At 37.0% G+C, this 21,277-nt stretch overlaps 1 protein-coding gene across 10 annotated transcripts in view; it reads left to right on the plus strand.

Moving 5' to 3' along the window:
• Positions 1–21,277, plus strand: part of PLEKHA5 (pleckstrin homology domain containing A5) — a 167,643-nt gene that overhangs the window by 50,063 nt on the left and 96,303 nt on the right. The window contains exon 1 of one of the 10 annotated variants that reach the window (XM_027699680.1): positions 11,756–12,042. The exons of the other annotated variants lie outside the window; for them this stretch is intronic. The gene's annotated coding sequence lies outside the window, so the exon portion shown is untranslated. Of the gene's footprint in view, positions 1–11,755; positions 12,043–21,277 lie in introns of those variants that run through there. 10 annotated transcript variants of the gene reach the window in all.

Below are 21,277 nucleotides of genomic sequence, written 5' to 3' on the forward strand. Positions count from 1 at the left end.
CACAATGTAACATTAAAGAATCAAAATGCCCCTGTATCTAAGAAAAACAAGCCAGCTTGATGTACTTTTGTACATCATGTTTGAAATGTAGTGTTGTGATTTCGATTGATTGTACAGTAATGGCACCAAAATATCTGTATGTATGTAATTCAGATACTTGTATTTCTGTTTAGTTTTTGATAGCATTTTTTTTCTGTGTGAGCTCTTTGGCTGATTTTTATGTACATTGGTTGGCAGTGGAGTACTGGATTATTGCTTATGGAGATTGATATTTTTTTTTTTACCTCCCATTATAAAGCTTAAAGGAAATAGCAGTTCTAAAATCTGGGGGTAGGTGGGTGAAGGATTTTTCCGAATATTAACCTATAACAAGTTACTAAAAGAAACCTAACCGAACAAAACCAACCAACAAGAACTAAACCACCAAAAACCCCCCACAAACAAACCCTGCAACTTCTGTGTTTGTTAATAGGAAGCCTTTAGTAATACACCTGGTAATTGATACTATGTGTGTCTGTGTTAAATACATTTATTTAAGAACAAATATTTTAAAACATATAGCAGAATTTACTTTTTTAATATTGCTCATAGGATATTTTGATGTTTCAGTCTGAAACCCTGGCAGTGTCTTATCTGAGCTAATTTGATCTTAAAGAAACAAACAACACAACTCTGAACACACCTTGCATCAGCGAGAGGGATCAGTATTTTAGTGTATGAGCACTTCATTGAAACTCACTTTTTGAAAAGCAGTTTTTTCTTTGTCTATCAAACTTCCACTTCTAAACAAGTAACTGCATTTCGGACCCTGTTTTTTTGGTTGTGGGGGTTTTGAATACAGGTTGTGTTTTGCTTGTTTGCTTTGACATGTGAGTGGATTATTCAGAATAGGGGAGAGATGACAGTGAGTCTTTAGGCAGTGCTGTGCAACCATGTATATCCCAGAACTTCCTGCTGGGCTATGCTATGACTTCCAGTGAGACAGAAGCTGCAAGTATGTGCCTCAGGAGCTGCCCTCCTGTAGGTGGGCAAATTAAAAATCCATTAATACTCAATTAATAATCCTCAGTTAATAGTTGGGGGTTATTTCATGCTGCCGTCTCATTAGTTCTTGCAAGTTCAAGATTTGCCAGATGTGAACACCTGTAAGACAGCCTTTGCTAAGGAAATATAACAAAGTCTTATTTTTCTCTAGTGGCAGAATGCTGCCAGCCTGTTGCAGTGTGGCTGATGTGGCTCTACAACTGAGAGCCCAGTAATGCATTTTGGTCATGCTGTAGTATCTCAGCATTAGAGTCTTAGCAGCTAAGGCTTTACTGGTAAGGAATATTAATCCATAATTAAGATTGTTTCATAATTACTCTACAATACTACATGTTTATGTACCAAGTAAATTAGATCATTGTTTCAAGGGTTTTCAAATACAATTTAATTTGTCTGAAGTGCAGCATAGGATATTGCACGGAAATCTGCAGCTCTACGTAAATTGTTTAAAAGCACTTAATATCATTAAGTTGGTGGGGTTTTTTTAGATGGAGGAATTCATGTGATAAAAATGTTAAACTTCTGTTTGTCTGCAGATGGTTTCCTGAGTATTTTGTAGCTCAATGTGACGTAGGGAGGGTCCAGGAGGGTTTGCTCTGTGTGTGAGTTCTGTATGTCAAACAAATGTAGCGAGTTGTCTACAAAATCCCTTACTGTAAAACTGCACGTTGCAGTTGTAAACTTCTTTGTGTATAATGCCTTGTAGTAGACAGAGCTGCTGTTGGGCAGAGAAACTTGTAGACAGCTTGGAATAAACACATTTTCAGGATATGTCCATTTATGCTGTTTGTGTACTCTGGACTTGCACTGCACTGTGCCAAGATTCTGTTTTCTCAAGCATTACTGCAAGTAATTCAGTCTTTTTTTATATTTTTCTTCATTTCAACGTAAGACTGACAACAGTTTGTCATCTTTTCTTGTTTTGTTTGAAGTTATGCAATTGTTTTAGAAGTTTGCTTTGAAATCTTGAGTCACACATGGCTTAAAAGGTGCAAAATCAGCAGCAGTGTTGAAACACAGGCAAATTTTTATTTGTTCTTCTCATCTCCTCAGCGGAGGATTAAAGTAATCGTGTTCTCATGTAATAATCAGTGAAGAATAAAGCATTTATTCTTTTATTTTTCTGGTTTTCAAGTAGGATGTCAAAACAATTTTTTTTTTTTTAATTTTCACTTTCAATACTGCTTTATATTGTATTTCAGTGTGTGTGTGTATATTTCTAAATAATGCTTTAGCCTTAAAAAACAAAAACCCTTCAGGGGCTGCTTAGAAGTAAAGCTGTGAATTGCCTCTGGCTTGCACTGAAGCCACACATACTGGTTATCTTTCTCATTAATTTTTCTCTTTTCTTTTTGGACTAACTGTGGTTTTGTAGTTTGGTTTCAGTGTGTAATATACCATACACTTCACCTCTCAAATTTCCTGTGATTTTTTTTTCCCCAAGTGTTTTGGCTGATAATGAGTCTTTTACTTATAGGAAGTGAAATCTGTGGTCTTTACCCTCCTCTTCTAAAAGATACTGTAAATACATATTTTTTGCATGTCAGTGTGAGTACATCTTTAAAATTAAGATGGGTGTTTTAAGAAAATAATAACTTGCGAAATATTCTTGGTGTATGCTATCTTAACTACAATTTGAGTGTAGGATTCAAAACTGAAGAAAATTTTATTAGTCATGTAAATTCAATTTAATTGTTGCTTTTTCTTGTGTTTTTGTTTTTAATTTATTTCCTGTGAATCATGTTTGAATGGTATCCTGAGTATAAACTGTACAGTTTTTGAAGGACTTGAAATATTGGAGTAATAATGAAACTTTATCCCTGGGCTGTTGTCCTGAAAACAAAAGTCAATTAAAAAAGCATTTCAAGTGTTGCTCCCTCTAGTTTTTATTGATGTATGTAGGCTTTTTGATATTGAGGAATATAAAGCAAATTAGATCAGTTAAATCTACTTTAACAGAAAGGGAAAGCTGTAATATGATGATTTTCATTCTGCGCTGGTTTTATTTTAACTGTCACTCTGATTAGATTTGCTTTCAGCAGGTTTTGGTGGTTGCCATGTGACAGTGGAGTTCTGGGTGAGGAGAACTCTGCTGAACTGGGGGCAGCTTGTACAGAAGGAAAGCCTGGGATATTAACAGCTAATCCAGCACAGTGCTGGATTTGGTGATTCAGTTGAGAATAAAATTAAACAGCTACACTCTAGCTTGTGAATTTTGTTGTCCAAGTACAATAAATAGTATCCCTGTTTCAGGCATCTGTCTGTGAAACCCCCCTGAAAAGGACTCTTATATCAAGTATCTGATTGAAAATTATAATTACAGACCTGTGTTGTGTAGGCAAGTTCAACTGCAAATTAGCTGTGGATCATTCAGAGTTTAATTATCCTGTTCACTGGTTTAATAATCTTTCAGTGTCTGTGGCTGGAGAATTACTGTACTCTCTCTTCCACAATCCATGCTGCATCAATTTCCAGGGAAATAGGGAGCAGTCAGTAAGCTCTGGCCTGCTGGAGGGAGATGTTCATATTTGACAAGCTAGTGTAATTTGAAGTGGATGTCAACTCTGTGCCACAAGTTGGTGGATCATTCCCTATCTTGTTGAAAAGGTAAAGAAGCCAGAGGAATAGAAAAAACTGTTTGAAAACATTTGTAGGTTTGAAAAAAGCCCCTTAGATTTCTAATAAATTGGGAGTATAATATCATTTGTATTGAGCTTTGCTTTAGCTGAGAAAGCCAAATGTAGGAGAAATTGTCTCTAGTAGTTTGATAAGTCCTGTCTTCAAGGACCCTTGAAGAGTGTATTTGCTACTTTTCACAGCATTTGCCAGAAACTGAGATAGCCAGAGGTGAGGGTTTGTGTTTTGTTTTTCTTTTGAGAACCCACACGGGAATTCCTGACCAACAGCAGTCTGTGGTTCAGCGACTTCCAGAGGCAGAACTCATATCTGTGCACTGAACTTCACCTGAGGGGTTTCTGTATTCATCCCTGAACCCATGCAAACTCTCCATGAGTTGATTTCAAAGCTCTGATTTCAAAGCTAAGCAGAGCTCTGTGCTGTTTTGTACATGTGTAAGGATTATTCTGCACACAAAACTTTCCGTCAGTTCTCTGTGAGATGACCAGTCCATGAAAAGGTGTCTGTTAGAATACGAAGCTTTTATTCCTTAGTAGAAATGTTGATCTCAAAGTCCATTATTGAATATTGTAGAATCATAGAATGGTTTGGGTTGGAAGGGGTCTTAAAAATCATCTTGTTCCAACCCCCCTGCCGTGGACAGGGACACCTTTCACTAGACCGGGTTGCTCAGAGCCCCATCCAACCTGACCTGGAACACTTCCAAGGATGGGGCATCCACAGCTGCTCTGGGCAACCTGTGCCAGTGCCTCACCACCCTCATTGTAAAGAATTTTTTTTTTTCCTAATATCTAATCAAAACCTACTCTCTTTCAGTTTGAAGCCATTCCCCCTTGCCCTATCACTACATGCTCTTGTGTAAAAGGGGATTTTTTTCATTTTGTATCATTTTAATTTACCACTATTAAATCTCTCTTACTGTTTTACTGCTTGTGTTCCTAATCTTGTATAGTTCCCCTGTCATTCTTCAACTGGGCCCCTGCTGTCATCCTGAACAGCATCCTTGGTCCTGACAACACTGGTAAAGTTTAGCTTCTGTATTCATTCCCTGGTTGAAATCAGGATGAAGAGTTAATGTGAGCTCAGGCCCTGCAGATCTCACTAATTTGTGTCCTTTTGTTCTTGCGAGCCCATCACCATCTGTGTGACAGCCTTTCCTCCTACCCTCTGGCAGCTTAGTTTATTTCAGCAGCTTTGATGAGTGACCTTTATTGTGTTTTTTTTTTGTTTTGTTCATTTGTTTGCTCACTTGTTTGGTTTGTGGGGGTTTTTTTGTTGTTGTTTGTTTTACTACTGTAAGTCTAATAGTTCTCTGAGCTACGGTGTTGGTTTTCAAAAGCTGTAGTGACTCTTCCCTGTTGCGACAGATTTCATACCTGTTACTTCAGTTATTTAGAGTAATTCTTACTGCTTTTCCTGGTACAAACCATGGGTCTTACCTGTCTGTAGTCCTCTAGGTGACCCCAGAAGCTCTGTAAAACTTGACAGAGTCAGGGACCTTCTAATTCTGTGGAACTGAGGCAATTTGGATACCTTGGACAATAGATGAGCTCTGTGGTTACGAAACACTATCTGGCTGCATCACCCTGTTCCACCAATACTTTAATTCATTGGACAGTCTGCCTGGAGTTACTTAGTTGACAAGGGTGTCATAAGGACCTCCCCAACTGTGAGAACAAGTACAAAAAAATTACCTTCTTTACTGTGAGAGTGGTGAGGTACTGGAGCAGGTTGCCCAGAGGAGTTGTGGATGCCCCATCCCTGGAAGTGTTCAAGGCCAGGTTGGGTGGAGCTCTGAGCAACCTGGTCTAGTGGAAGGTGTCCCTGTCCATGGCAGGGGGGTTGGAATGAGATGAACTTTAAGGTTCCTTTCAGCCCAAGTCATTCTGTGATTCTGATTTTTTTCTTTTTATTTATTTTAAATTTTTTTTTTGGTTGAAAAGCTTCCTGATTCTGAAGTTTGAAAGATGAGCTATCTTAGGCTTTGAGTTACAGCATCTGTCTCTCTCCTTTTCACCCTCTACACATTTGCAAGTAGTTCCTCAGAGCCTGCAGTGTATTTATTTTTTGACAGACCTGTTTGTGAGTTTTCATTGAACCTGGTATTCCTTTTCCCATTTGAACACTTCCAGAATTTTTCATTCTTTCAGTAAGCTTCTCTTACCTTACTATTTAGTGATGCCAATCTGTATTTTGTGTTTGTCCTCCAATCTGTCACTGCAGATATTTCATGAACTCTAATTTTTGTATGTGGAGAGACTTGGGAGGTGAGCAGAGATCTTAGTGCTTGTTTAGATTCATTCAGCCAGTGCTCATGTCTGTAGCTCTGCATTGGGTACACAGTCAGCAAGTTGTCAGAGTAGCATGTTTTTCTAAGTGGTTAATTTTAAATTCATTATATTTGTTTTATAAAGTGACAACTCTAGAGAAGATATTTTTACTACAATTCCTCCCATTAATATAAAGAAGCAGCTTAATGAGCACATGTGTAACTGCGATTCAGAATGAGTTTGAGTGTTGCAAAGCACTTTGGCTGACTGGAAAGTTAGTTTGAGAGGAGAATTGAGATATTTTCCAGATGGGATCTCAGCAGTTTTAACTCTGGCTTTATCAGTTAATAAAAGGGATTTGTGCTTTGTGACAGTTATTGAATAAGGATTTGAAAGTGTCTATAGGTCTTGCAGCACAAAAGAGCTGCTGAGCTTCAATGTTTCTTACACAGAAACTTGTATTTGATGGGTTGTTTCACTTGTCTTCTGTGTTGCATCAAAAACTGAAAAATATTTTATGCTGCTTTTGTTGATGCTAAATAGAGTTGAAGAATGGGTTATCAGCTGACCAGGTCTGCAGTGATGTTGACTTGTACAATTTTTGCAGTATAAAAAAATTGTAGAAAAATCAATTGCGTTGAATATGAAGAATAAGTATTCAGATTGGATTCCTGAGATGGTCAGTTTTGTAGCAGAAGTAAACATTTTCATGTATGTAATCATTTAATAGGTTTCTTTTAATGGCAATTCTGGGAATAAACATAAAATAAAAAGGAATGGGACTAATAGGTTGAATTTTAGAAACAATCAAAAATTTGCCTTACCAAGTACAGTTCCTTTGTCAGACTGTTGTTCTCTTGCCTGTATTGAATGTGTTTCTAGACCTAATGGCTATTTTTAGAAGACAAGCAAATTTATTAAGAGAATAATGGCTGAAGGGTCATTCTGTCTACTCTGAGGATGGGTAGAGAGTTGACAGTATCCATGTAGGTAGAGTTTGTCACTTGGCACATCTGTAGCTTGTATTTATTGAAAGGTGGTTGGTTCAGACCTGGTCTTAGTCTCAGACACCCTATAATATAAATATATATATATAAACTTGTAAAACAACACTAACATTCTGGGCAGCAGTGGCAGTTTTATATGTTCTGGCACATTGTCTGATACAATTTTCCAGATGAATCATTATGGTCATGTATTAAAGACCAACAGACAATCTGCTTTTATAAGCTGTGAACAGCAGACATAAACCTTATTTCTTCGTTGTACTTATTCAAGAGCACGAGCACAAACTATTGTATCTTGGAACATTTAGGGTCCTTATGTTTAGTAAGGAAATGATAATGTATATGGGAACTCAGCACAAACTCAGAGATGACTATTCAAACTTATTGTGGCATTTGAAGAGTGAAAGACTATAAAAAGACAGACTTATCAGGAGATTGCAATAACTTCATGAGGAGTCTCTTATCAGCTGATGTAGTAAATGTACTTTGTGGATCCTTTAGTTCTATCTGCTCTTTCATGCCATGTCGTGTCGTTTATTTGTAAAGTTTTCTGTCATGAAGCCTTCAAATGAAGAGATGAGGTGAGGAGGACACGTCCACTGGAGAAGGTTCTTTGACTCAGTAATGGTAATTTTGTGGGGGATGTGCCCCTTTCTTTGGGTGCTCTCTAAGTTTGATGCAGGTGCACTGACAGAGGCAAACTCATGTGAAGCCAGACAGTTCTAAACTCCAGATGTTCAGAAACACAACTACTCAGATGAACTGTGAAAACTGAGGTGGTGGCAGAGGTAAAACAAACACTGCAGATAATAAATACTGTCTTTCTATGGAGTCTTTATGTCCTAGTCCTGATTTTGGTATTAAATCAGTTCCTGATGCCTTTAGCCATATTATGTGTAATAATAAGTTCAGAAGTTCCTTTTCTGGTTTCGTTCCTGATTGTTCAAGGTTGCTATTCATGGGAAATATTCACCATCTGTTTAATGTCATCTCAGTATTGAAGACACTAGGACATGGGTTACCAAGGAAAATATTAAAGAAGACAGTTAAGAGGGCAAAAATAACATGTGGGATGGAAAGAAAAGTTGTAAACCAAGACAAAATTTTCAAGTGAGACTCAAGAATAACTACAAAAGAACAAAAAGCAGAGAAGTATGCTGCTTGGTATAGGAAGAGTAAAACATTACACAGTAGACACACTGAAAATATGTACCACAGACAAAACTATGAATAGAAACAAGAATCTGAATGATATTATGTAAATAAGAGAAAAATTACTCATCATTTGAACTTTGCATATGTAGTTTTTCTCTTGTGGTTGTCTAGATCCAGGTACATGCTTTTTCCTCATTCTGTTTGAAAAATGTTCTTTCCACTTGAATGGGTCAGCTGATAGATAAGATGTAAAAACATAATGGCAAACATATTTTAAATTGCTACACATTTCTGGAGAATGTAGCTTTATATAGAAAAGGAGGAATTCTTATGTAGCTGTGATGTAGTGTTTGAGAGAGACATCTTGAGATATTACTTCTAGTAGACCAAATCCAGGAAAGCTGCTTGTGTCATCATGCCAAAACTGAGAAGAGAGCTGAAAGAGCTCATGTATAAGAGATATAATTGTGGAATTTTTTTTTTAGGGTGCCAGAAAGTCTTGTGGAACTCAGCTGTGTATAATTTACTGAAGAATTCATCATGTTTAGTTAAAAACATCCATTACATAAGTCATTGCTTTTAGTAAAATCCGTACAAAGCTTAGTTATAAGCTTAAAAGTGCATCATACTTCATTCTGAAATAGTGGTGAGTTTGATATTGAGACTTAAAACAAACCCAAATATAATACTGAATACCCATCTTAGTAAAATGAGCTGCTCTCCTGTCAGAACAGGTGATCAGAGCTGTTCATGTGTGAACTGTTGCCAAGAAGCTGTTAATAAGAAAGATGTCTAAAGTATTTACCACCTGATTTCTTGGTAAATATATTAAAATTAAAAAAACACAAAGCACCGCCACCACCTCAGTCATTGGACATGTTCTATCTCATCTTCCGTGTGTGCTGAGTTTACTGAAATGAGTCGTATCCTGTCACACTCTGGGAGGGCTCACTGAACTCAGCCTTTTTAACACAGGAGTCTGGCACAGTTTTAGTGTGTTGTGTGACAACAAGACATTGGTTTAAATATCAATGAAGAAACTCTAGAAAACTGTTTCAGCTTCCAGGGCTGGTGTTTGATTTTGATACCAGCTTTGTCATGTTCAGAAGAAGAACTGTCTTCCAGAAGTCCTGTGTACAGGGTACATTTTCGTACTTATGTATTAATTAAATTATTTTTTCTTTCAAGAAATGTTTATTAGATTAGATTAGCAAATTTATACTAATTTACTGTAAAACTTTCTTATCAAGTATACAGATCTCGAAACTCAAATTTATGTCATTGTAAAGGAACCCTTTCAAGTTCAGCAAGAGACTTCTTTGCAAGTAGTTGTGGGATCAAAGTATTTTGGTTTTATGTGCTATTCATAGCCCCTTTGCATTTCATTATTGCAGCTACAATTTGTAGGTCATTAAGAGACTAAAATACAGATTCGTCAAAAGAAAGAACAAAATTGTCCTGAAATTTCCTTAAGCTTCTCTAAAGTTGAGCAATTGTCCAAGAAATGCAGAGAGGGTTTTTTCCCATTAAAATTTGTCTTCTGGGGCAGAACATACCCACAAAAATTTAACTTCAGAACAGACCTTTTGAACTTGCAAATTGCTATCTAGCTTGAAGAAAGTTCTTGTAATTTATGCTCAGCTCGATGGGATTTTGGGAAGCGAAGGGGAATGAACTTGAAACAAGAGAACAGTGTTTACTTCAGTTTTAAGGGATTTTGTTAGCGGCTTCTTTTTCCACTTCATCTCCTCTATGTGGAATCTGCAAACTACTGATTAGGTAGCTACAGATTTGTACAATTAATCTTTCTTCCGTGACATTTATTTATTTTGATTTTAGAATGAAGCTAGAGCAAACTTGCCTGGATGAAAACATTTCTCACTCAGGAGGCAACTTTTATGTTATCAACATCTTACATTTTAAAAATATGTTGTAATTCACCAGCGTGAATCTGTTCAGTTCAGAGAGCAATAACAAAGTAAATGATGAAGAGTTAAGTGATGAGAGAAGATTAGATAAAAATGTGATATGTGATTTAATACTCATTTCCTTTTTCTTTAAAGTGCTCATTAGCTGGTGAAGAAATATTGAAATTGTTATCAAGAAGCAGACTTTTCATCTCCTAGTGGTAGACTAAGAAATTCATTTGAATTTTTCAACCGGGACAGATCTTAGCAAGGGTTGGGGTTTGTATGTATGTTGGGGTATGTAAGAAAAGTAACTATCCCAAGATATTATGCGATTAAAAATCAAATGAATGCAGTTAGCGTTACATGATTATCAATGAAATTCTTTTTATAGTGATGTGATATTATCTCTGGAATATTAAAGTGGATGTTTCAGTTTGTTCATGAAATCAGGTTCAACTGTGCTATAGCTCTGTTGTGCATCCTGACTTCTGGGTTTATGCCTGGAAGGAATTTCTGAAGTGAAAATACATCCTATAATTTTGTGTGAGCTCAAAGGCAAAGGGCATGGATTAATGTTAAAATAATTACCTTAGTAAATATTTTGTTTCCATGCCAAGAGGATTTTTGAAGCATAGGAGTGCAGTGTGTAAGTGTTAGGCCTCAGATCTCTGTCTGAAGTTGCAGATTCTCATAGTAAAAATGAGCATTTTTGCATAGATAGGAAAACCTCATTTTTAAATTACTTGTAGATATTAGTGAAGCTTAAGAATAATGTCTTGCTTTTCTTCCAAATGTTGTATTAACCAATATCCACCATACTAAAAACAGAAAGTCAATAGAGGATAGTAGAGTTTATTCCAAGTAGTTTTCCTATGCCCAGGTGTGGTACAGACCAGGAGGTGGATGGTGCTGGGTTTTATACCATATCTTTTAAAATATAGCATTTATAAAGGAGCCTGCCTGGCTGTGCTTTCAGCTTCAATGATAAAAAAGAAAAAAGAAAAAAAAAAAAAAAAAGAAGTGCCTGGGGTGCAGCTTTTTGTCTTCTTAAAAGAGAAGAAAGACTTTTTGTGTTCATTTGTAAAAATGAATATACAATAAATATGGAAAGAGGCCTGTGAGATAGAGAAAACCAAAACATAGAAGACTTCTGTACTACTTTTGTCTGTCTGTGGGTGTATTAAGAGATATTAATCTCTAAAGGGAAAAGGTTTTAATATCTGCTTCTTTGACAGAGGATTTTTGCATGTGAATAACCTGATTTTTGATATCAAAATAAATGGTTTCATTAAGAAGCTAAATGGTTTCCTTATGTATAAAGAGATTTTAAGTGGAGGTAAACTGCTCTGGAACATGAATCACTTGTTAGACAGTTCTCAAGCCTTCCTTCTTACCTCTCCCACCCTAAAAAAAACAAAATAATAATAATAATAAAAAACCTGCCCAGAAATCACCAAGTAGTATAATTTTTAAATCCATTTGGAGAATATTCAGCAGAACTCTGCTGCTGAGCATTCATATCATATGGTGTCCTGAAAAGGTTTTTCAATCCGTTACAGTGGCATCGTGTAATTACAGTGAAGCACTTGATGATAGTGTTTAAGCCTTAGGATGCCCTGCAGGGAAGTAGTGCAAATAATTATCTGTGCATCAGCAGAGATTTAAAAAAAAAAAAAAAAAATCAATACTGCTTGGTGGCTGAGTTTTTTGAGTATTCCAGTTAATGATTTTAGATTTGACTTAAAGTTCTGAAATTGTTTGGAAGTAGGCCATCTCACGCTGGGATGAAGCATCAGGCCATTTTAAATTAGGCACTGAGCATGCTCATCTCAGGTCCCCCCTGTTTCAGATTTTGTGGCGTGTCTCGGTTCCCTGTTAGTGGAGCTGTCACTCAACTGAAGTAGAGGAGAGCACAGCATGCCCTTTTGTCATCTTTCTATCAGTGCACATGTGATTTCTCTTGGAACTGGGAACTTGAGATGTGAGACGAGCCTTGCTGTTAGATCGCCGGTGGTTTTGGTGAGTTGATATTCATTTCTTCCCTTTCTGATGCCTTTAGATATCTCAGATAAAACTCAGCTTCGTGCTTGTCTCTACTCTCTTATAAATGGTGTCTGTTTGAAATGTCTCTGCCATTGCTCACTTCAGTAAAATAATTCTGGTACATATGTATTAATTTCTTTACCGGAGAAGAATTGCTTTTTTAACAGGAGTGCTGGGCTGTGCAAAAAAATGGGCATATATCTTTTTTGTTCTGACTTCAAATTAGCTAACTATTCTAAATATAGCAACAGTTCTTCAACCGCCACTTCTCAGTCATTTTTCATTACGTTCTTTTAAGCCAATTTCGGTTTAAAAACGAGCTTATTTTGTGTATCTCATATGTTAGAGGGAGTTAGAGTAGTCTTGCAAAAGAGAATTTTATTTCTGCAAGACAATGCTGAAGGATATTTACAGTACTTGGTTTCAAGACAAATTGCTAAATGGGGTGACTTAGCTGTTGTCATCATTAGTTTTGCTGATATGCACGTATTTCCTTCATTAACCAACAAAGGAATAGAAAAAGGTATCTCCCAGTTCTTTGTTATGACTGAAACTTTGCACTTCTATAATAAGAATTTTTGAACAAATTTATAATCTTTGTCATAGATAAAGTGATTGTTTGATGCAGCTTAACATTTAATTAGCTTCTACTTAACAGGAAGGCAAGATTTATAATTCAAAGTATTATCAAAGCTTAGTTCTTGCACTTGATTTAAAATTTTGTTTTCCTCCAACAGCCTCTGCAAAATACGACTTCTAAATTCTTTAATGCAAGGCATTTAACTTGTAGCAAAGCCAGTTAGCAACATATTTTTAAAACATCTAAACTAGGGTTGTAAAAAGCAGCGAGTGAATTGATAAACTCTGACAGCACCCACTTGCACCACCCACCCTTAGAAAAAGTTGTCTCCTGGTTGCACTTACCTGTGAGTGAGTGAAGATGATTTAATATCATGATTGAACTTCATGTGTGTTTTAAGGTTTTAGTAGTGACATGCTGGAGTTCATCACTAGATTGAGATTGGAGGTCTTAACTGTAATGCATTCACATGTATTTTTGGGTTGGGAAGGCAGTTTGTTTTTACAAGCGGATGCTCTTTATCCTGTTGGAATTGCGTGCATATACTTCAGTCTTCTGGATAAGAGAGTTGGTTTACAATGGGAAAAACTGCTTGTCAGTGAATTCACTGAGCCTGACAAAAGAGATTCATGCCAAGCATAACCCCTGCTATGATTCCAATTGACCTGGTGCGGAGGAGTAGAATCAATAAACCCATAAGCTTCATCAGCGCTGTGACAGTCCCGGCTGGAAGGGAGACAGGGTGGAGAGTGGAGTGTGTGAATCTTGAGTGCTTGAATGTGAGTTTGCTTGACCCCCTGGTGCAGAGTTCTGGGGAAAAACGGTCTGAAAGGGTGTAGTGGTTAAGATTTTTGTGAAAGCCTGAGGATAATGCATTTAATTGAGGCCTTGTGGTGGCAAAGGGCTGTCATAACCCATCAGAAAACCGGCACTTTGGCTGCCAGAACAGGGTTGTGCCACTCTGACAAATGATGAAAGAGAGACAGCCAGGGGTAACTGCAAACATGTGTTGTGCAAAATATATCACTGTAGTGGCTTGTTATCTTCAAAGCATGCTGTTTCTAATACTAAGTTTTCACCCTTATAACTGCAGTACGTCGTTTCATGATGGTGGTGCCTTCAGGTGCCGTGAGCTGTGTCTCACAGAGATGTGGAAAATGCTGTGAAGCTGTACAGATTTGCCATAGGACAATTTCTGGATAAACAGCAAACCTAGAAAACTTAAGCCCTTTTGGATAGGTAACGAAGAGATAAGAAAGGAAAAGACTTGCATTAGTGACTGCAGAGCAGGCAATTGGAGTGGCAGTATAAAAGAAACACTTATAAAAGATGAATATGTGCAAAAAAAATAGCATTTAGCTGTTTTGGCTTCGTTCCTTTGTCACTGAGCATGCAAACATGTGAGATTACTGATTTGGGTTGCGGAATAAGTTTGGTCTTAGTATGATTCTACTGAGACATCCCTTTGAAATAACTAAAATATAAAGTGTAAAAAGTTGTATTTCACGGGTTTTATAAGGGAACAGTGTTTAGTCTCAGGGAAAGCAGAAACTTGCAAGCGTCAAACATCTCAAGTTATTTTTGTAACCTTGATCTTGTCTATTTTACTCTTCAGAATAATATTTGTTCTTGCCTTTGAAGTAAGTGCTGACTCTGGTTAGTTTTCCAAAAAGAGGAATTCTTACATTATAGTTATAAAGGTTAACTGAAATTTTATAGGCAAGATATGGCTTACTCTGCAGTGCTACTCTTGTCTATACCCATTTTATTTAACATAGAAGTCCACTTTTGGTCATGGGTAGCATGTAGAAAATATTTGCCTTGTATTTATGATGTTAATGGTGATTCTGCATAAACAGGTTATTTTGAGATCTCAGAGAACCTGACAACACTGTATTACCTTTTGTTTTTGATAAAACTTCACTGTGTTAGTTTTGTTGATTTCCTTTTATTTCTAGATGTGTTGCACATATATATTTACACACCCAGAATATGCAGAGAAGGAGGGTGAATGTGTGTAAGGGCTGCTGGTTGTGCAGCTTTATTCAGAGTGCATTTAAATTGCACTGAATTGAGCACTGAATTTGAATAAAAGTACCCCTCTTGATTTTCAGGAATTATATGATCCCTTTTAGTCATACCAGCCATCAGTAGGATTTTATTTTGTTTTATTGTAGATCGATATATTGTAACTCACAATAAAATACCAGAGTGTAAGGTTTGAGTTTTTACAACTCCGCTATGTAGACTTCCCTCTCAGATTTTCAGAAGCTGTAGGTCTGTGGAAGGATCTTTGTGGACCTCTTTGTGACTGGCAATATAAGGCCTGTATTTCAACTGGTTCAGTTATTAATTTTTTTTAAGAGGATGAAAAAATTATTCATGTGAAAAACAGAATACAGGAGTTGCTGGCTTGTGTGGCACTTCTTCACTAGGAGAGCAGTAAGAATGTGGTGTAGTGGCCTTAGTCATTTTGAGGAAGCACCACTGCTGAAATAATGTTTAAATAAACTTTGTGCTTGAATTTATTTATTTTTTTAAATATAAATGTTTGCACAGGGAAAAGAAAATCAGAAGAGGATGTGGGGTGAAGGGGAACCTCTTGTATATGTATCACTTAGGCTGCCTGCCAACTGTTTTCTGAATGATTAAAATCCTTTGGACAGTGAAGGCTCAGTCTTTTTCATTCACATTGTGTTCTAAATGAAAGATTTTACTACTGCTGACAATTGCACATACTCAGTTGATGGGCCAGATGGAGAGAGCCTGTGACAATTTTTAGGCTGAAGGTTGTGTCTAAAAACCTTGTCAGCATTCTGCATCAGATCTTGACCCATTTTAGACAGTGTGCTACAATCTGATACTTTCAAGAGAAGAATGCCATTTTTTAGTTTCCTTTTTTTGTAGAGTGGAGGAAGGAGTGGAGCTGTGTTTCACAAGCATGAGCTAAATTTACTTTGCTAAATGAAAAAGAAACTGCACACCAGTACTCATTTAAAATAATTGGCTGTATTGTCAGCATTCAGTCTGAGATTTTATGGAAAAATAAAGGCGGCATTCTTTCTATATGTATCTAGTATAAGTTGAGAAACAGGCTTGTTAAAGTGAAGACCTAAAATGTTTGGAATTGGTTTGTTTTTTAAAAAACTTCAGCTTTTTTTGTATCAAGAGAGTGGAAATGGTAAGGAGTTGGCTAAGTCCTTGCTGAATGAGCTGAGAATTGTGTCTACTTTTTCAGTACATTGAGGTTTAAAATGAGTGTGAGATAGTGCTGTGATTTTGGGCAGATTTTAGCCATGAATATGCCAGATCGTTGCAATTCGATAATGGAAAAGTATTTAGTGGGAATGTCTGTTGATAAAAATTTAGCAAATGATTTTGTATAACGCGAGTGTTTGGAACTTAACATTTCCTAAAAGATTCCCCTAGAGTAAAATGTTCCTTTTTGTAGGTCAGAATTTCCAGCCTTACCTCTTCTCCAGAAAAAAGTACGGGAAAATTTCTCAAAATGATACATAAGTGTTAAATTTTTTTCAGTGTGTTTTTAGTGCAAAAGAGCATCACTATCCTTATGTTTATACATACATCCATATTTTTTAAGAGAATATGGAATACTATCTTATGCTTCAGAGAGCATCAGTATTTAAAATATTTTTAGGATATTCAGTCCTATGCACATTTCAGTATTGTGGTAGGGAGAAAATAGCTTTGTATTTTAAACGTCTCAGTGGCTTTTAGGAAAGTGGCAATTGAATTGTGTGTTCTTAAAACAAATCTGAATTTAATGGGAGTATGTGCCATACAGTGACTTTTTTGTATTTAAGCCAATCAAAAATTTGTGCTCTTCCAAAGTACAACCATTGAGGGGGGGGGGGGGGGAAATGTTAATTATTACGTATTTCAGGCCATTGGAATGGACTTGTATGCAATTCATATCTTGTCCTAAAACATCAAATACCAAAAGGTTTTCATGTTCTGTACTTTCCTGTTTATGTATAAATGATTAATTTAATCAGCAGTTCAGTATATTCAGTCTTTAAAGTTTATTTCTAAATTTATCTGTCTTTATATTTCTGATGGTGCCTTTGCATATTCTACCATAATATGGATAATAATGTGTACAGGTTTTTTTCCCCAGGGAATTGTATAGGTATCATAACATAATCAAATTGGTAGATAATCTGTCATTTACATGAAAATTAGCATATTGGCAATTAAATAAAGACCTTTTAATCTGTGAAAACATGGTGTTTGATGACAAAAACTGAGTAACATCTTTAGTGGAATGACCTTCAGGGTTTTCACTGAACAGTATTTGTTATGGAGTCTTTTTACAGAGGTGCCTTTACATGTGATCCATGATTAAGTTAAAAATGAAAAAGGAAAATGGCTGTATTGCATTATTTTAAATATGTTCAGAATATGATGGAGGTTTTTGAGGGGGAAAATGTATTGAGAAACAAGAAGTACAAAAAGGTTTTCAGAACTGTCGTTAAAAAGCAGGAGATCAATACAATTTTGAACAATTTTACTAAGTAGAAATTTGCCTGATACTAGAGACTGTATCTTACCTGGGAAAACTAAGTTGGACTTTTTCTTTTTTTTTCACTGTTCTGAGAAATAGGGTGAAATATTTTATTTTCCTCCTGGGGAAAATATCCTGAGACATCAAGGTTGTTGTATCATAGCAGAGAAGGAAAAGGCATGACTTGAACAATGCAATTTTCAGTAATGCCATCTGTTTCAGCCCACACTGCCCGGTGCGTTTGTTTTCTCTACAAGCAAAGAAAAGACAGATATCTTTAGTAGCCCTCACATTGAGGCTGTCAAAATAAGTACTTCAGTGCTGCCTCTGGAAGTATCTCCAAGTACTGTGTGGGTCTGGCTGCTGCTCCATGGATCATGGCAGTGCCAGTGGGAGGCAGGATTTTCACAGAAGATGAGGGACTGAAGCGGGGATGTGACTCAAGTGAAATAATTACGAGTGATGGGATTTCACCAGATCCTCAAAATTTTATCTGAAAATGTATCTTACAGAAACATCTGTAAGATGTAGCTGGTTACAGATGAGCACTGGTCAAGGGGAAGAGGAAAACCAGCTACTGAAGGGCTTACTTGAACTTGAAAGTTTCCTAGACCTAGCGAGTTTGATTTTTAAAAATGGTACTTGGTAGGTTTAGGCTGAATTTAATTTCTAACTGCATCAGTGATCAGAATGGGATGAGAACATTCCCCACAACCTTCCATTACAGCCTTAGTATCTCACTGTTGTGTTTACTTGCTTTAATGATGGGGAGTATTTTGTATCATGATAGCACAAATAGGAAATGGAAGCAGAGGTTTACTTAACCAAGATCACAGAGAAAGTCTAGTGAAGCAGAAAGTGAAGCCAAAGGGCATATCCTTGATTCAATTAGCTTGATGCTGTGATCCCTGAATGACTGTCAGTCAAATACCTCAGGCACTGAAACGCATGTCAGTGCAAAGCTGCACCTGGCCCCACAGGGAGAAAAGCCAAATAGCCCTAGAGAAACTTCTTGCTCACGTGGCTGGATTGTTTTTGAGATCTTCACTACCAGCTCTGTGTTATCCCATTTAGAAATTCCAGCTGACCCACAGTCCAGTCCATTCTGGTATCTTCACATGTCACTGCCCTGTAATATGGTATGTTTAGGGTCCTTAATTCATCAACTTGGGGTCCTGAGCACTAAGGTATTCTTGTCCTTGTTCTGTCCTGTAATGATTCTCATTCGCAGGTTAGAATCAGGTTGATAATTTGATCCATTGAATGCAGGTTTTTATTTCATTAGCTTGTCTGTATTGAAATCAAGTAAGAACAGTTTAGATTTTGTTTAAACAGGACTATTGAATATATTAATCAGTGTGAGACTTCAACAAAATTAGATTTATTTGATTTCTTCGTTTTATGTTATAGCGACATCTATTAGAGTAGCAGGGTGTCATTTTCTGACAATTGTGTTGAAGTGATATTGAGAGATTCTGACTGCAGTCCCCTCCTTCATTTTCATGCAAAAATTTCTGAAAACTGCACCTCTGTAAAGCTGGAACAAAGACAGAGAACTGTGTGGAAGAGTAATAACACAGCACTCAAGGGAATAGAAGCTAAGAAATGTCAAGAGTCACTGCAGTGTGAGTGCATGGGGTGTGTACACACCTGTATGTTAAGTCTGGCCTGTACTTTACACTAACTACAACCAGGTTGTAGTTTCTCAAGCACTTCTAGGCTTTCTGGTCCAGAAAGCACTTTAGCTTCCCAGACTGCATTTTTTGTTTCTTGTAACCTCCACAGTTTATTTAAAAGATTAAATTAAAATGGTAGAGCCATTTCCTTGAAAGACATTAGAAGAAAATATTCTTAATAGTTTTAAAATGTTTCCAGCTGATTCTCTGCAAAGCTCTGATATCCTTGTGGCATTCAGGAAAAGTTTGCCATTTAGAACACTGGACCTTTTTTCACTGAAAGGCTTTTCAGTGTCTGCAAGTAGTGCACACTGTTTCTACTTTTAACTTGTGGGACCTTTTGCACACATCAATAGCATTCTTACTGCTAAAAATGTAGGCACTGTGACTGGTGACTGTATTTCCAGTTCTCTACAGCTCTCTCATATGGAATGAACATAATTGAAGAATTAATTGAAGAATTACAGTAACAAGTAGTAATAATCAGTAAGACCTTACTGCTCTTTATCTAGAAAATAAAGTAGTTGAAGACAGTAGATTCCTCTGCTGATTCAGTTGTCATGGCAGTCCTTACTCTAGAGGCAGAAATTATAATTTATGGATGGCTTGCAGTTGGTTTAAAGTTATTGACAAATGCCTCTAGCATGTCATCTGTGTTAGAAACAAATACCAAATATGTAGAATAAAGAAGCTTGTAAGTTCTAACTTGATGGTTTTTCAGAGTGTGTCAAATCCTTTATGACACTGGAGATGGTTACCTGTTCATGTTTCCTGTCAGGCAGTATCCAGTAGATGTAGATCAGAATTCATTCTGCAAAGAGCTGAACTGTTTTTAATGTGAATCTTCCTATAATTATTGGGGGAAATGTTTGAAATCCAGATTATTTTTGAGATATCAAAAGGACCGGCCTAACCATATTTCATTTGATGTACCTCAGTGGAATGCACTCAGGGAAACCATGCCAGTGAAGCCAAATAGCTGCTGTGCACTGGTATGAACACTTGCAAAATCATTAAAAGAGAGCGGGAGAAAAATTCTTACAAAGCTGCTTCTCACACTGTCATCTTAATCCTCGAGGAAAATCTGCAGAATACATTTGAAAGACAAGCATGGAAATGAAATTCAGAAATCTGTTAGATCTTGAAACTCATGAACTCACTGTTTTTAAACCACATAAATGACTGCTTCAGCCAATCCCCCAGTTTTATCACCTTCATCTTTTGGGAGAGAAAAAATGGAGTAATAATATAAAATGAAATTATCAAATCTTGCTCCCCCTCTACTGGACTCTTAACTCCTTTTCTTCTCCTTGATCTGATGAACACACCTTGTTTCAGCAGAGTATGTTGGTTTTCTGCTTTCCTGAATCGATGAGCACTGCTGCTTTTACTTCAACTTTGAGCAATGGCTCTTGCTCTACGAGCTTGTAACTCATTTCCAGGGTTGTCAGGAGATGCAGTGAAAGATTGTTGTGTAAACCTTGCCTCGCTGGTTTCAGTGCTGCTTGTAGTAGTGCTAATATCAAGATGTGACATGATTACTCCATGTGGACAGCATTTATTTCACTGGCTGTTGGAGTTCATCATTTTGTTCCTCGGAACAAATGAGAGACGTGAAGTTGGCTAGAACCACTTTGTGACAGTTCAAGGGCTTTGACTTCAAAAGCACTTGAGAAACTTGAAGTATGCAAAAATAATGAAGGTTGTTATTCTCTGATTTAGAAGTAAAGGGGTGGTGCAGGAATCCTTGAAAATAAGAGGGAAAACTCCAGCGTAGAAGTTCTTCAGGTGCAGTTTAAACCATATTTATTGCAACATTGTTTGGGGATACTCTAACCTACTAGATGGCTTTGAGTTTGTTGAAACATTGTACACTTAAATATATTTAAAAGCGGTACAGCGCATAGGTGATTTTCAGTACCTATGTTGGAAAGTTTTTGGATTGCATAAAACCTGGGGTAAATATAAGAATTAAGCTTTAAGTTAACTATTAAGTTAACTTAATAAAGCACTGAGTTCAGTTTTGACCAGTGAGATTTGGTAATTGGTTTTCTTAAATATGGTATTCAAACTCTTGTGTTAATGTTTTGGACCTTCAGATGTGGGTTCATTTTCTCACCTCATTCAGCGCATGAAACAAAAAAGCCCTTGGGTTCTTTTCTAACCATTTCTTACTGAAGGCAGCTGGTAAGGAAACATGGGATTATTCAGTCCAAAAGTGACACAGGACATCATTTGTCCAACCTCCTGCCCAAGGCAGGGTCAGCTCTGGGCTCAGACCGGGCTGCTGAGGGTTTTGTCCTGTATGGTCCTGAGAGACCCCAAGGATGGAGATGCCACAGCCTCTCTGGGCAACCTGTCCCACCACCTCACTGTCGTACACAAAGTCGTTTTTCCTCATGTCCGGTGTGAACCTCTCTGGCTTTCATT

The sequence above is a fragment of the Neopelma chrysocephalum genome, unplaced genomic scaffold (genome assembly GCF_003984885.1).
Source record: "Neopelma chrysocephalum unplaced genomic scaffold, ASM398488v2 Primary Assembly neopelma1_139, whole genome shotgun sequence".
In the NCBI taxonomy this organism is placed as follows: Eukaryota; Metazoa; Chordata; class Aves; order Passeriformes; family Pipridae; genus Neopelma; species Neopelma chrysocephalum.